The sequence below is a fragment of the Trachypithecus francoisi genome, unplaced genomic scaffold, assembly GCF_009764315.1.
Source record: "Trachypithecus francoisi isolate TF-2019V2 unplaced genomic scaffold, Tfra_2.0 Lachesis_group11, whole genome shotgun sequence".
In the NCBI taxonomy this organism is placed as follows: domain Eukaryota; kingdom Metazoa; phylum Chordata; class Mammalia; order Primates; family Cercopithecidae; genus Trachypithecus; species Trachypithecus francoisi.
In genome coordinates, this window is record NW_022681456.1 from 224,490 (window position 1) to 238,294 (window position 13,805).

Below are 13,805 nucleotides of genomic sequence, written 5' to 3' on the forward strand. Positions count from 1 at the left end.
GGAGCCACCGCGAACTCAACTTCCCAGAGTGCCCCGCATCCGGAAGTGCCTGTCGCCTGGAGGGGCAGTGACGCCAAACTGGCTCACAAGGTTTTCTGAGAAACATGAAGGAAAACCAAATCCACCAATACTCTTTTTTTTTTTTTTTTTTTTTTTTTTTTTTTTTTGAGACGGAGTCTCGCTCTGTCGCCCAGGCTGGAGTGCAGTGGCGCGATCTCGGCCCACTGCAACCTCCGCCTCCCGGGTTCAAGCAATTCTCCTGCCTCAGCCTCTCGAGTAGCTGGGACTACAGGCTCCCGCCGCCACGCCCGGCTAGTTTTTTGTATTTTAGTAGAGACGGGGTTTCACCGTGTTGCCCAGGCTGGTCTCGAACTCCTAGGCTCAGGCAATCCGCCCGCCTCGGCCTCCCAAAGTGCTAAGATTACAGGCCTGAGCCACCGCACCCGGCCCACCAATACTTTAAAAAGACAATTGGTTTGATTTCAGTTGAGGAAACCAGAAAAAATATATATATATTTATGGAAAGAAGCTAAGAATTAACAGAAAAAAAGTAAAGCTGATGCGTAACTCGAGTGCTAGGGAGAATTATAGGTAAGTTACGATGCTTATGACAGAGAGATGGCGCCGGGGAGATGGAGGAGAGGAGAGAGATGAAAAAAGAGAAATAACCACAAACATAGGAAATTGAATGTAGAATCTTAAAAAGGCAAACTCATAGAAACAGTGGAAGTGTGGTCACCAGAGGTCAGGTGGCGAGAGTGGGAAATGAGATGTTGGTCAGATGTTTTAAAAAGAGAACAAACTTGCAGTTATAACATGAATAAGTTCTGGAGACCTAATGGACAGCATGGTGACTACAGTTAATAATGTATACTTGAAATTCACTTAGAGTAAGTGAAATACCCTCATCACACATACCCAAAGGGTAACTATGTGAGGTGATGGATACATTCATTAGCTGGATTGTGTCAGTCTCTCCACAATGATATATCAGAAGATCCTGTTGTCACCTTGAATAGATACAATTTTATTTAATTTTTTCTTAAACATTTTATTGATGTTATAGAGGGATTTCTTCCGTTTGCATTTTTCCAGCCACTGGGAGAGTGGCTGAGTACTGAGCCTATCACTACTTGGATGATACAGGTAAGACTCCAGATTCACGCTTCCAAGTACTAAGAGTTCCTCTAAAGTGCCACAATCAAGCCGGCCTTCATTTACATTTCTACTGAACATGGCAATGCCCACCGGTATCTCTGAAGTGTAATTACATCTTAGGTTGGCATTTCTCCAAGTAAAGCAGCTGTTTGGAATTGAATGCTCCCTGCTCCCTTTCTTTTTTGTCTTACAAACTGAACTGCATCTTCATGCTTAATTCCATATTCAGTCAAAGCAAGTGCCACCAGCACAGGTGCCCTTCCCAATCCCACGACACAATGCACTGCCATGCAGCAACCTGGCTTTCCATGCCATTTGGTGTTTAACAGGTTTAGCCAATCATCTACTATCTGATTAGGTGGCGGAGCTTCATCGTCAAATGACCAATCTAAAATGTGGATTCCTTGTTTTTCAACTGTAACTTTACCAAATGTAGCATCACAAACTCAAACCAAAAGTGTCACTCCACACTTCTCACATTCCTCTGTGAACCTGCTGCAGTGGCACTGGTGGACTTGTGGGTTATGAGGAAATGCATGTTCCGTAGATCTCCACAGGGGCTGGACAGTCAGTCCATTTTGACAAAAAAAAAAAAGTGTGAGCATGTGTGTGAGTAATGGGGAAAGTGAAAAGAAATTAATAAATCTTGAAATGTTTCACAGCAGAAAACTTTTTAATCTTTTATTTTTAGATCACTAGACTGCCTATTACTGATCAGTGTTTTTTTCGACTTGTCTATTCCTTATGAAGCTACTATCTTCAAGATAAGCAGAATTGTTCAGAACCCACTGGAATCCAACCTCAATTTAGGCTTCAATTTCTGCAGATGGACACCTCCGGACTCCTAAAAATCCAACGACATACAAAGCTTAAGCAGCCTTCATTACCTTTAGTTCAAGTTAATAGTGTAGGTCACTTTCCACTTGTGCTTACTTGATGCTTAATTTTATTGGAATCGCTAAAAGAAATATACTTGCAATTTTTTTTAAAGGTATCTATTTCTGAGGCCAGTCTTGGTGTCTCGAGTTTTCAAGGCAGTGTTGATGACAGCACGTAAAACCTCAAAGCTCATTTGTCGGTGAAAATGCTGTGCTCAGCCTGGCAGAAATCTGCTCCCACACTCAAAGTCACCATAAATGTACAACATCACAAAAAAGTGCTGGTGTGCTGAGGACTGGGCATTGGAGTTGGGGATGGCTGCTCCAGCCTCTGTACACAACACCTGGCCTGGTGGATCCAGAGTTAGTCTTGCTGCCCAGCTGCCACTCTAGCCACTCCCTAGACACAATTTTAAATTGTCAGATATACCTTTAGTAAAGCTGAAAACACAATTCCAGAGGAATTCAAAAAAGGAAAATTTTCTATTTATTAAACAACATAAAGATACCAAAATTGATGAATGTATGGTTTGAAAAGAAACCTCAGACAAAACTTAAGATTATGCAAGCATAAATATTGAGAAGTTATTAACAGAGAGAAGCTGGCAGTGCATTGCAAAAATATACTATAAGCAAATGGATTCTATTCTAGAAACACAAGGTTGATCAGAAAACTTACTAATATTACCATCGCAGTAACTTAAGGGGAAAATAAAATCAATTACATGAAAAAATTAACTTTAAGATATATTTTAGATTTTACAAAAATAGCAAATTTGTTTGCTACCTTAACATGACAAAAAAAAAACAACAACATAGGATTTTAACCATAAAGCCAGTGTCCTGCTTAATGGTAAAACCTTAAGAGAAGTTAGGAACAAGGTATGGATACTGACTTAGATCAGGATTTTAAAAAATTGGACTGATAGAAATGCAGAAACTGCAGATATCGAGTTTCAGTGGTTACTGCCGACGTACACACATTTCTATACCACCGGGGGGTTATTTCTGAAGTTGTCCTTTTTTTTTTTTTGTGAGATGGAGTCTCGCTCTGTCGCTCGGGCTGGAGTGCAGTGGCCGGATCTCAGCTCACTGCAAGCTCCCCCTCCCAGGTTTACGCCATTCTCCTGCCTCAGCCTCCCGAGTAGCTGGGACTACAGGCGCCTGCCACCTTGCCCAGCTAGTTTTTTGTATTTTTTTGTAGAGACGGGGTTTCACCGTGTTAGCCAGGATGGTCTCGATCTCCTGACCTCGTGATCCGCCCGTCTTGGCCTCCCAAAGTGCTGGGATTTACAGGCTTGAGCCACCGCGCCTGGCCTAGTTGTCCATTTTTTTTAATGCATGGGAGGCATATGGAAAGGTAGAGGTTTGCTGACTTCCAGGAAAAAGGAAATTAAGAAACCAGTTTAACCTGTGGCTAAGTGCAGTGGCTCACACCTGTAATCCCAGCACTTGGGAGGCTGAGGCAGGAACGTCGCTTGAGGCTGGGAGTTCAAGACCAGTCTGGGCAACATGGTGAAACTCCCATCTCTACAAAAAAAAATTTTGAATTCAAAAACAAGAAACCCACTTAACCTGGGATAAGGTCTTGCCTACTGCGCTGCTTAGAATAAGAGTCACCCTAGAAGCAAGCTCCAATTAGGCCCCTGCGAAATGCTTTATGAGAGACCTTTCCTTAAAACTAAATTTTGTTAAAATTTCTAAAACAGTCATATTATAGAAGAACTAGATACCAAAAAGTATGTACAGTCTGGCCAGGCGCAGGGTTAGCATTGCCTCCTGTCTCCTTGCCAGTTGACTTGGTATAAAGCCTTTTTTTTTCCTCAAAAGACGGAACCATAATGTTGGCTTCTGCGGGTGTCATAAAGTAAGCCTATTGCTCAGTAACAAACATATCTTTCCATTTTTTAGTTTTTCTTTTTACTTTTTTCTTTTCTTTTTTTTTTTTTTTGAGACGGAGTCTGTCTTCCAGGCTGAAGTGCAGTGGCGCGATCTCGGCTCACTGCAAGCTCCGCCTCCCGGGTTCCCGTCATTCTCCTGCCTCAGCCTCCCGAGTAGCTGGGACTACAGGCGCCGCCACCACGCCCGGCTAATTTTTTGTATTTTTAGTAGAGACGGGGTTTCATCATGTTAGCCAGGATGCTCTCGATCTCTTGACCTCATGATCCACCCACCTCAGACTCCCAAAGTGCTGGGATTACAGGCATGAGCCACCACACCCGGCCCATTTTTTAGTTTTTCTTTTACAAACTTTAAAACATTATTGTATTCATAATTTCTCAGTTTATATGTGGTTTTTAGAAGATTTATTCCCAGTTCTCATTTTAAATTTAACATTTTATAAGATGTATTTCTAAGTAGCTTATCATTTCTATTGCTATAATGAATATGAGGGTTTTTTATAGTATTTTTTGTTTGTTCGTTCGTTTGTTTTTGAGATGGAGTCTCGCTCTGTCACCCAGACTGGAGTGCAATGGCACGATTTCGGCTCACTGCAACCTCCACCTCCAAGGTTCAAGCGATTCTTCTGTCTCACCCTCCCAAGTAGCTCGGATTATAGGTGCTCACCACCAAGCCTGGCTAATTTTTTTGGTAGTTTTGTAGAGACGGGGTTTCACCATGTTGGCCAGGCTGGTCTTGAACTCCTGACCTCAGGTTATCCACCCGCCTCAGCCTCCCAAAGTGCTGGAATTACAGGCGTGAGCTGCCACACCCAGCCTATAGTATGTTTTCTTATTGGATGTTGGTGGAGTCACGGACTGAATGTGCCCCTTAAGTCATATATTGAAGCCCTAACCCCTGGTGTTGCTGTATTGGGAAGTGGAATCTCTAGGAAAATAATTAAGGCTAAATAAAGTCATGAGAGGCCAGGAGTGGTGGCTCACGCCTGTAATCCCAGCACTTTGGGAGACCAAGGCATGTGGATCACCTGAGCTCAGGAGTTCGAGACCAGCCTGGCCAACATGGTGAAACCCTGTCTCTACTAAAAATACAAAGATTAGCGGGCATGGTGGTGGATGCCTATAATCCTAGCTCAGGAGGCTGAGGCAGGAGAATTGCTTGAACCTGGGAGGCAGAGGTTGCAGTGAGCCAATTGCACCATTGTACTACAGCCTGGGCAACAACAGTGAAACTCTGTCTGAAAAAAAAAATAAAGATGTTATGGGATCTTTGGGGTGTCACTTTTCTTGTCAGAAACCTCTGTGGCCGGTGGCACCTTTGCTCGAGTTTTGCTGAGGCCCGCTGGGCTCATTCTGCCCCCTTGGCCTAGCACATTGTGCTCAGCTCACACTACCAGCCCAGATCCCACACCTCTAAGGGTGACTGTGAGGCAGGTGTGGAGCAGCAAGGGGTGTGTGAGCAAGCATGGGATTCAGCCACTGCACCGACATGCTGGCTGCTACTGTGGGGCAGGCAGCTCCAGGTGCTGGCATGGGTGCCAGCTCTCTGTGAGGCTGCGGATGGACTCAGCACACCACAAGCAACTTCCATGGCTAGCACTGGAGAATGCAGTGTTGCCCAGAAGCTTGGAGACCCCAAAAACTACAGGGCCTCAAAGAGGGAGTCACAGCCCTGGCTCAAAGATCTCCCAGGTCTGGGCTCCTCGAAGGGCTGAAGCTCTTCTCTCTTTCTCTTCACCCACAACGTGGCGAGCAAGGGGCATGTTTCAGCCCTGTGTGTGTTACAGCTCTTTCAGCCTTGCCGTTCAGCAGGTCCTGAGTTCTTGTTCTGCGACCAGAAGGAAGGAGGTAGGCAGACAAGTGAGGGTGAGCAAGATGAAGAGGAGCTTTGTTGAGTCATAGAACAGCTCAGAGGAGACCGCGGGGGGCAGCTCCTGTCTGCAGCCAGCGTGTCCCCCGGTGTTTAGCTCCTAGCACAGAGGGTAGCTCCTCTCTGCAGCTGGTTGTCCTAAGGAGGGCTCAGCTCTCAGCGGAAAGGAGGCCCTGAAGTGAGTGACCCCTCTCTGCAGGCAGATGGTCCCACTGTCTGTTCACCTCTGGCTGAGCCTGGGGATTGTACTGGTCTGAGAGAGGAGAAAGTGCTTGCCGATTGGTTCATGGGCGGCCATCGGCGGCCAGGAAAAGGAACCATAAGTTCCCACTCCGGGTTTGTGGGACTGGCAGCCTGGCCCCCTAGTCTTCAGGCCTCCCTTGGACTGCAGGTGGGGCCTCCCCAGGGACCCGCCCCCTTCCTCCCAGGAGCCTGTCTCCTGTCACTGTGTGCTCAGGCTGCTTGCACCAAGGGGGCACCTGTAGGCCCCGAGCTGTCCTCAGGCCCGCCTTGGCCTCCTCCTTGCACTCTTTGGCACCCGAAGTCTGGCGGGTCTGAGGCGGCAAGAGGCTGGTGTGTCAGTTCCGCCCTGAGCATGTGCAAACCCAGCTGAGCTGTGACTGTGCCTGAGCTCAACTCCAACCCCGCTCCAAGATTGGGCTGGGTGCTGGGAGCAGGAAGAGGCCAGGCAGCGGGAGGAGAGACCCCCGAGCCTGTTGGGGGAGGGGTCCTACCCGGGCCTGAGGGTGCAGAGTTCAGAGACGCCCGGGTCCTGCGCCTGGGAGAGCAGGGCTCTGGCCTGCTTTGTGCAATGGGCAGGCAGCCCTGGCCGCAGCCTCCTGGCAGCCTGGGGTGGGGGCTCCAGGTCCTCATTGGGCCCCTCTCTGCCCGATCACGGTGGCCCAGCCTGGCCCTATCGCAGTGGCTTCCAGGGCAGCAGGCTCTGGAGGGGCTCCTACTTGTCCCTGGCTCCTGCCAGCTCCGTGGAGCACAGCATCCTCTCGGGTCCAGCTCTGCCTCCTCCCCGTGCCCTCCCTGCAGTGGCGGCGGGTGACAGCAGCCACCGGGGACCAGGGGCCGGGGAGCGGGTACCACGCAGCCACACAAGGGTAAAGGCAGCGCATCAGGTGCCTCTGGGACACAGGGCGGGAGACCCACTGCTGCCCCCACAGCCGCTCCTGCCGGCCTGATGACAGTGGCCACTCTGGATAGCCTGCCGCTGCCATCAGAGAACACACACTCGCTCTCTCAGCTCCCACTGAGGAAAGGCCGTGTGAAGACAGTGAGAAGGTAGCCATCTGTAAGTCAGGGAGGCAGCCCCAACCAGAAACCCATCATGCTAAACCTGGGCAACATAGCAAGACCTGTCTTAAAACGTAAAAATAAATTGGCCAGGTGTGATGGTGGTTGCCTATAGTCCCAACTACTTGGGAGGCTGAGGCAGGAGGATCACCTGAGTCCAGGAGTCCGAGGCTGCAGTGAGCTATGATTGCAGCGCTGCTCTCCAGCCTAGGAAACAGTGTGAAACCCCATCTCTTAAAACACTAATGAATTAAATACAAACTTTTTTTTTTTTTGAGGCGGAGTCTCGCTCTGTCGCCCGGACTGGAGTGCAGTGGCCAGATCTCAGCTCACTGCAAGCTCCGCCTCCCGGGTTTACGCCATTCTCCTGCCTCAGCCTCCCAAGTAGCGGGGACTACAGGCGCCCGCCACCTCGCCCGGCTAGTTTTTGTATTTTTAGTAGAGACGGGGTTTCACCGTGTTAGCCAGGATGGTCTCGATCTCCTGACCTCGTGATCCGCCCGTCTCGGCCTCCCAAAGTGCTGGGATTACAGGCTTGAGCCACCGCGCCCGGCCTAAATACAAACTTTTTAAAAGAAACGTTATCTTGCTGACACACTGATTGCAGACTTGTAGCCTCCAGAATTGTGAGAAAATAAATCGTTGTTTAAGCCACCCAGTCTGTAATAGTTTCTTCTAGCAGTCTGCGTAGACTAAGACAAATAGTAAACAGCAACAGTATTAATACGTACCTTGGAACAATGCTGAAGTCACTTCTTAGATCTGTATTAGTCAGAGAGACAGAACCAATAGGCTAGAGAGGTAGACGAATAGATGTGTGGGGGGGATTTACTATGGGAATCGGCTTGTGGGCTTACAGAAGGTGATTAGTGTCCTTATAAGAAGTCCCACAGATGTGCAATTGCAAGCTGGAAAATCTGAGAAGCTGGAAGAGTGACTCAGTCCAAGTACCAAGGCCTCAAAACCAGGGAAGCCAGTGGCATAACGCTCAGCTGGAGGCTGAAGGCCCAGGGACCTTGGGTTCTGATGTTGAAGGGCAGAAGAAGATGGTGTCTCCGCTCCAGGACAGAGTGAAATCACCTCTTGTCAGCCTTTTTCTTCTGTCTGGGCCCTCAACAGATTGGACAGTGCCCGTTCTCACTGGGTGAGGGTGGATCTTCCTTACTCTACTGATGCAAATGCCAGTCTCCTCTGGAAAAGCCCCACAGGCATACCCAGAAATAATATTTTGCCAGTGATCTGGGTATGCTTTAATCCAAACTGACACCTAACATTAATCATCACAAGATCTTGCTTGCAAACAACCAAAAATATTTCTTTCTTTCCTGTCCAATATACCTCTTATTCTTCATTCCTTGTCTTACCACTAAAATGAGACCACCACTTCTGTTGTCCTTCCCAGCTTCTCCCCCACCTCCCCTTTTCCCTAGTTTATGACAAGAGAGAAGGGGGAAAGCAAAAAGTTGGAAAGAAACAGAAGTAAGATCAATAGCTAGACAACCTTGGCACCACCACCTGGCCCTGGTGGTTAAAATAATAATAATAATAATAATATTAACCCCTGACCAAAACTACTTGTTATCTGTAAATTACAGACATTGTAGGAGAAAGCACCGTGAAACTTTTTGTTCTGTTAGCTGATGCATGTAGCCCTCAGTCACGTTCCTCACACTGGATTTATCACGACTCTTTCACGTAGACCCCTTAAGTTGTAAGCTCTTAAAAGGGCTAGGAATTCTTTTTCGAGGAGCTCAGCTCTTAAGACGTGAGTCTGCCAACGCTCCCAGCCGAATAAAAAACCTCTTCCTTCTTTAATCCGGTGTCTGAGAAGTTTTGTCTGTGGCTCATCCTGCTGTACCACATGGTTAGGACTTCAGCTCAATGCCAGGGAGAAATAATGAGAAAGAGCGGTGATCTCAGTGGTTCCTCTTTTTTTTTTTTTTTTTTTTTTTGAGACGGAGTCTCGCTCTGTCGCCCAGGCTGGAGTGCAGTGGCCGGATCTCAGCTCACCGCAAGCTCCGCCTCCCGGGTTTCCGCCATTCTCCTGCCTCAGCCTCCGAGTAGCTGGGACTACAGGCGCCCGCCACCTCGCCGGCTAGTTTTTTGTATTTTTTAGTAGAGACGGGGTTTCACCGTGTTAGCCAGGATGGTCTCGATCTCCTGACCTCGTGATCCGCCCGTCTCGGCCTCCCAAAGTGCTGGGATTACAGGCTTGAGCCACCGCGCCCGGCCGGTTCCTCATTTTAATTATACTGTTTGTAAGGTTCTGCTTGAAGTATGTTTGCTGAGAGGTTTATCATGAGAAAAGGGTGTTGCATTTTATTCTGAGTTTCTTAAGAATTTTATAACAAAGAATTGCTCCAATTTATTGAACATAAACAATTTACTTATATAGTTTATTTTTCTTAAACTATATAAGTACTTATGTTTCATATCACCCTATTTCTACATTATCTGGTTAAAATGATAAATACATAAACTTTAATATTGAATTATCTTTGACATATTATTTATTTATAAAGTTGAACTAGCCAAGTGCAGTGGCTCACACCTGTAATCCCAGCACTTTGGGAGGCCAAGGCGGGCAATCACTTGAGGTCAAGAGTTCGAGACCAGCCTGGTCAAGAGTGAAACCCCGTCTCTTCTAAAAACATAAAAATTAGCCAGGCTGGTGGCAAGTGCCTGTAATCTCAGCTACTTGGGAAGCTGAGGCACGATAATCACTTGAACCTTGAAGGCGGAGGTTGCTGTGAGCTGAAATTATGCCACTGCATTCCAGCCAGGGTGACAGAGTGAGACTCTGTACCAAAAAAAAAAAAAAAAGTTGAACTATATGAAGTTGTCCTTTTTGTGGGTTGATCCAGTCACTCTTCTACGTAACAGAACACCTCAAAATTTAATGACTTATTATTTTAACTTGATTCCCTAAAAAAAGAGTGACTTATTGGCCGGGCACGGTGGTTCACGCCTCTAATCCCAGCACTTTGGGAGGCCAAGGCAGGTGGATCATGAGGTCAGGAGTTCAAGACCAGCTTGCCCAAGATGGTGAAACCCCATGTCTACTAAAAATACAAAAATTAGCCAAGTATGGTGGCAGGCACCTGTAATCCCAGCTACTCAGGAGGCTGAGAACTGCTTGAACCTGGGAGGAGGCTGCAGTGAGCCAGGATCGTGCCACTGCACTCCAGCCTGGGCAACAGAGTGAAACTCCATCTCAAAAAAAAAAAAAAGTGACTTATGATATCTAATAGTTTCCTGGGTCAGGAATTCAAGACAGGCTCAGCTAGGCAGCTTTTTCTAAGGCTAGATCTAGAAGAGAAGGGGCTGGAATGCCTGGGGGTGCTTTAAGCATCCCTCACTCTTGATGTAGTCTGTGTGTGAACTAGTTTGGGCTTTCTTACCACAGGGCAGCTCAGGGCCATTGGCTGCCAAGGGGTGCAAGTGTGAATTCCAGTGACAAGGTGGAAGCCGCATGACCTTTTACGACCTAGCTCTGGAAGTTACACAGCTTCACCTCTGCTGCATCCTTTTTTTGCTTTTTAAAATAGAAATGGGGTTTCACAGTGTTTCCCAGGCTGGTCTCAAACTCCTGGGCTCGAGCAATTTTCCTGCCTTGGCATCCTGAGGCTCTGGGATTACAGGTGTGAGCCACTGCACCTGGCCTATTGCTGCTGCATTCTCTTGGCTACAGGCAAATTACAAGTCAACCCAGGTTCAAGGAGCTGGTGTCGACCTCAACTCTCATGGGAGAAATAGCAGTCACAGTGTATGTGTGATAAGAGATACTGTTTTTGCCATGTTTGGAATTATCACGGTCGGCCCTCTCGCTGTAACAATTCACATCACCCCCCGCCCCCCGGCAAAGAACAGCCATCTCCTCCCCAAAATCCCAATGTCTCATCCCACTATAATATCAGATTGAAGACCAGGATCTCATCGTCAGACTCTGCTACAGGTGCAGACGGGGCTCTTGAGGATGCAGTTCCTGAGGTGCTATTTCTCCCAATCTGAATGCCTGTGAAATATGAGACAAGTTACTTTCATGTTACACACCCAGGACATAACAGTGGGGCAGACATAGAAAAACTGTTATCAATACTCCTATTCAAAAGTAGGGACAAGGCCGGGCGTGGTGGCTCATGCCTGTAATCCCAGCACTTTGGGAGGCCAAGGCGGGCGGATCATGAGGTCAGGAGATCGAGACCATCCTGACTAACACGGTGAAACCCCGTCCCTACTAAAAACACAAAAAATTAGCCAGGCGTGGTGGCGGGCACCTGTAGTCCCAGCTACTCGAGAGGCTGAGGCAGGAGAACCGCGTGAACCTGGGAGGCGGAGCTTGCAGTGAGCCAAGATTCCGCCACTGCACTCCAGGCTGGGCGACAGAGCGAGACTTCCGTCTCAAAAAACAAACAAACAAAACAAAACAAAACAACAAAAGTGGGGACAAGAGAAGGCACACAGTAGTCACTATTCCATAGAAATTCTTAAATCCTACTGGGTACCCATTACCAGTTCGGTGGTTCGGGTTTGGTTCTGCTGTCTTGGACTTCTCCATGGCTCTTTGCTCTACCCTCTGGATCTTAGTTCTGCTGTCTTGAGTCATCCATGGTTTTTCGTAAAATGTGACCATGTTTGCAACTGAGTATCCTTCTCAACCTCCTTCCTGAGCAAAAAGGTTGAGTTCAAATACCTTTTTTGTAGTTTGTCCATATCTGTCAAGTTAGCATCACTGTTTTTAAAAACGTGTGGAATTTTTATCTGTGTACAATCCATCCCATTAGACAAAAGCCATACCCCAAAAATCTCTTAATAAGACTTTCTCTACCATGGGCTCTCGGTGGGCCTTGTGTGGGACCTCACCTTTAAAATTCTTGGCAGTTCTGTTGCTTATAAGAGGGCTCACAGAAGCATTCCCTCGAGTCCTTAGAAGTTCTTTTTGTTTATTCATTGAAGGGGGTCAGGAGATACCACATTAGACATTTCTGGAATCTTAACAAGGGTACTATAGCCAGTCTTGGATTGCATCTTTTCCCTGAGGAGCTTTCTTACTTTGAGAATGCTTTACAAGCTGAAAAGACTGTTCTGGGCCATTTATTTACCCCATGGAATGGTTCATTTTTTAGTTCTCTTTCCTCTCTCATTTTATTATCAGCAATGAGAAACCAGGTAGCATCCTGAACCCTGGGTCTAGAAAACACTTAGCTCTATCACTGAAGTGATGAGGTACACTTTCTGTTTTCAATTTACATTAAGTGACAGTGTTGATAAACGTCCTGTCACTACATAGAAACGTCTCATTTTCTCCATGCTTCAATAATGCTTTCCTTGTGTTCCTTCAAGCCCTCACCAGCAACCTTCTTGATGACTTTTAGACTCTGCTAATACCATCCCCAAAGCTCACTGAGTTTTACTGACATTTTACTCAAGGGCCTTTTAGATTCTGCTCATAATCCAGTGCCAAGGCCAGTGATGCATGTGAGTAGCACCCCACTTCCAACACTATATTCCAATCACTACTATGGTCTAAAATATCACCTCAAAATATTATAGCACAAATGGCAACAAAGATGTTATTATCTCTGATGGTGTCTGTTTGTCAGGGATTCAGGAGAGGTTTGACTGAGCCTTTCTGGGTCAGGATCTCTCATGGAGCCGGAAAGGCATGGAACGGGAGCATAAGGGGCTGGACAAGCATCTCTTTCTTTTTATGTCATCTCAGAGCCTCTCTGTGTGGTTTCTCTATATGGAACTACTTGAGATTTCCTCCTAGTACTGCAGCTTCAAGGACTGCTTACATGGCAAATGAAGGATCTCTGAAATCAAGGCAGAAGCCGTATTCCTTTCTATATCCTGTGAAGTCTTACATGATCACTTCCTCCACACTCTTTTGGCTCCAAGTGAGTCACAAGCCAACAAAACTCAAAGAATGGGGCAAGACTATCAGTGGGAGGAGTGGCAAGATCACACTGTAGGAAAGGAGATGAGATGGCAGCTACTGTCATAGCCCACCTCAGAAAACAAAATCTGCCACATATGTAAAACATGGTTGATTATTGTAATTTCCTATGGGTCAACCTTATATACAGATGCATGGCGAAAGAGACCTGGATTTCATTTACTCAGAAAATTTTCATGTATTAGATTGACCTGTATTCTGTATTTCTTTCTTCTACTGTCTCTATCCTGATTTGGTGTAAAGGTTATAAAAGAATTTCTAGGTGAATTTGGAAGAGACATATATATATATATATATATATATATTCCAAATTTACATATATATTACTTTTTTTTTTTTTTTTTTTTGAGATGGAGTCTCGCTCTGTAGCCCAGGCTGGAGTGCAGTGGCCGGATCTCAGCTCACTGCAAGCTCTGCCTCCTGGGTTTACGCCATTCTCCTGCCTCAGCCTCCGGAGTAGCTGGGACTACAGGCGCCCACCACCGCGCCCGGCTAGTTTTTTTTGTATTTTTTTTTTAGTAGAGACGGGGTTTCACCGTGTTAGCCAGGATGGTCTCGATCTCCTGACCTCATGATCCACCCGTCTCGGCCTCCCTATATTACATATTATATATAAAATATATAAATTTATATAAATTATATATATAACATATTTATATATATAGATATAAATTTTTTTTTTTTTTGAGACAGAGGCTCACTCTGTCGCCCAGGCTGTAGTGCAATGGGGCGATCTC

General features: G+C 46.5%; 1 pseudogene; it reads right to left on the reverse strand.

Moving 5' to 3' along the window:
* Positions 1–1,225: 1,225 nt before the first annotated feature.
* Positions 1,226–1,825, reverse strand: LOC117090934 (annotated as a pseudogene).
* Positions 1,826–13,805: the final 11,980 nt, after the last annotated feature.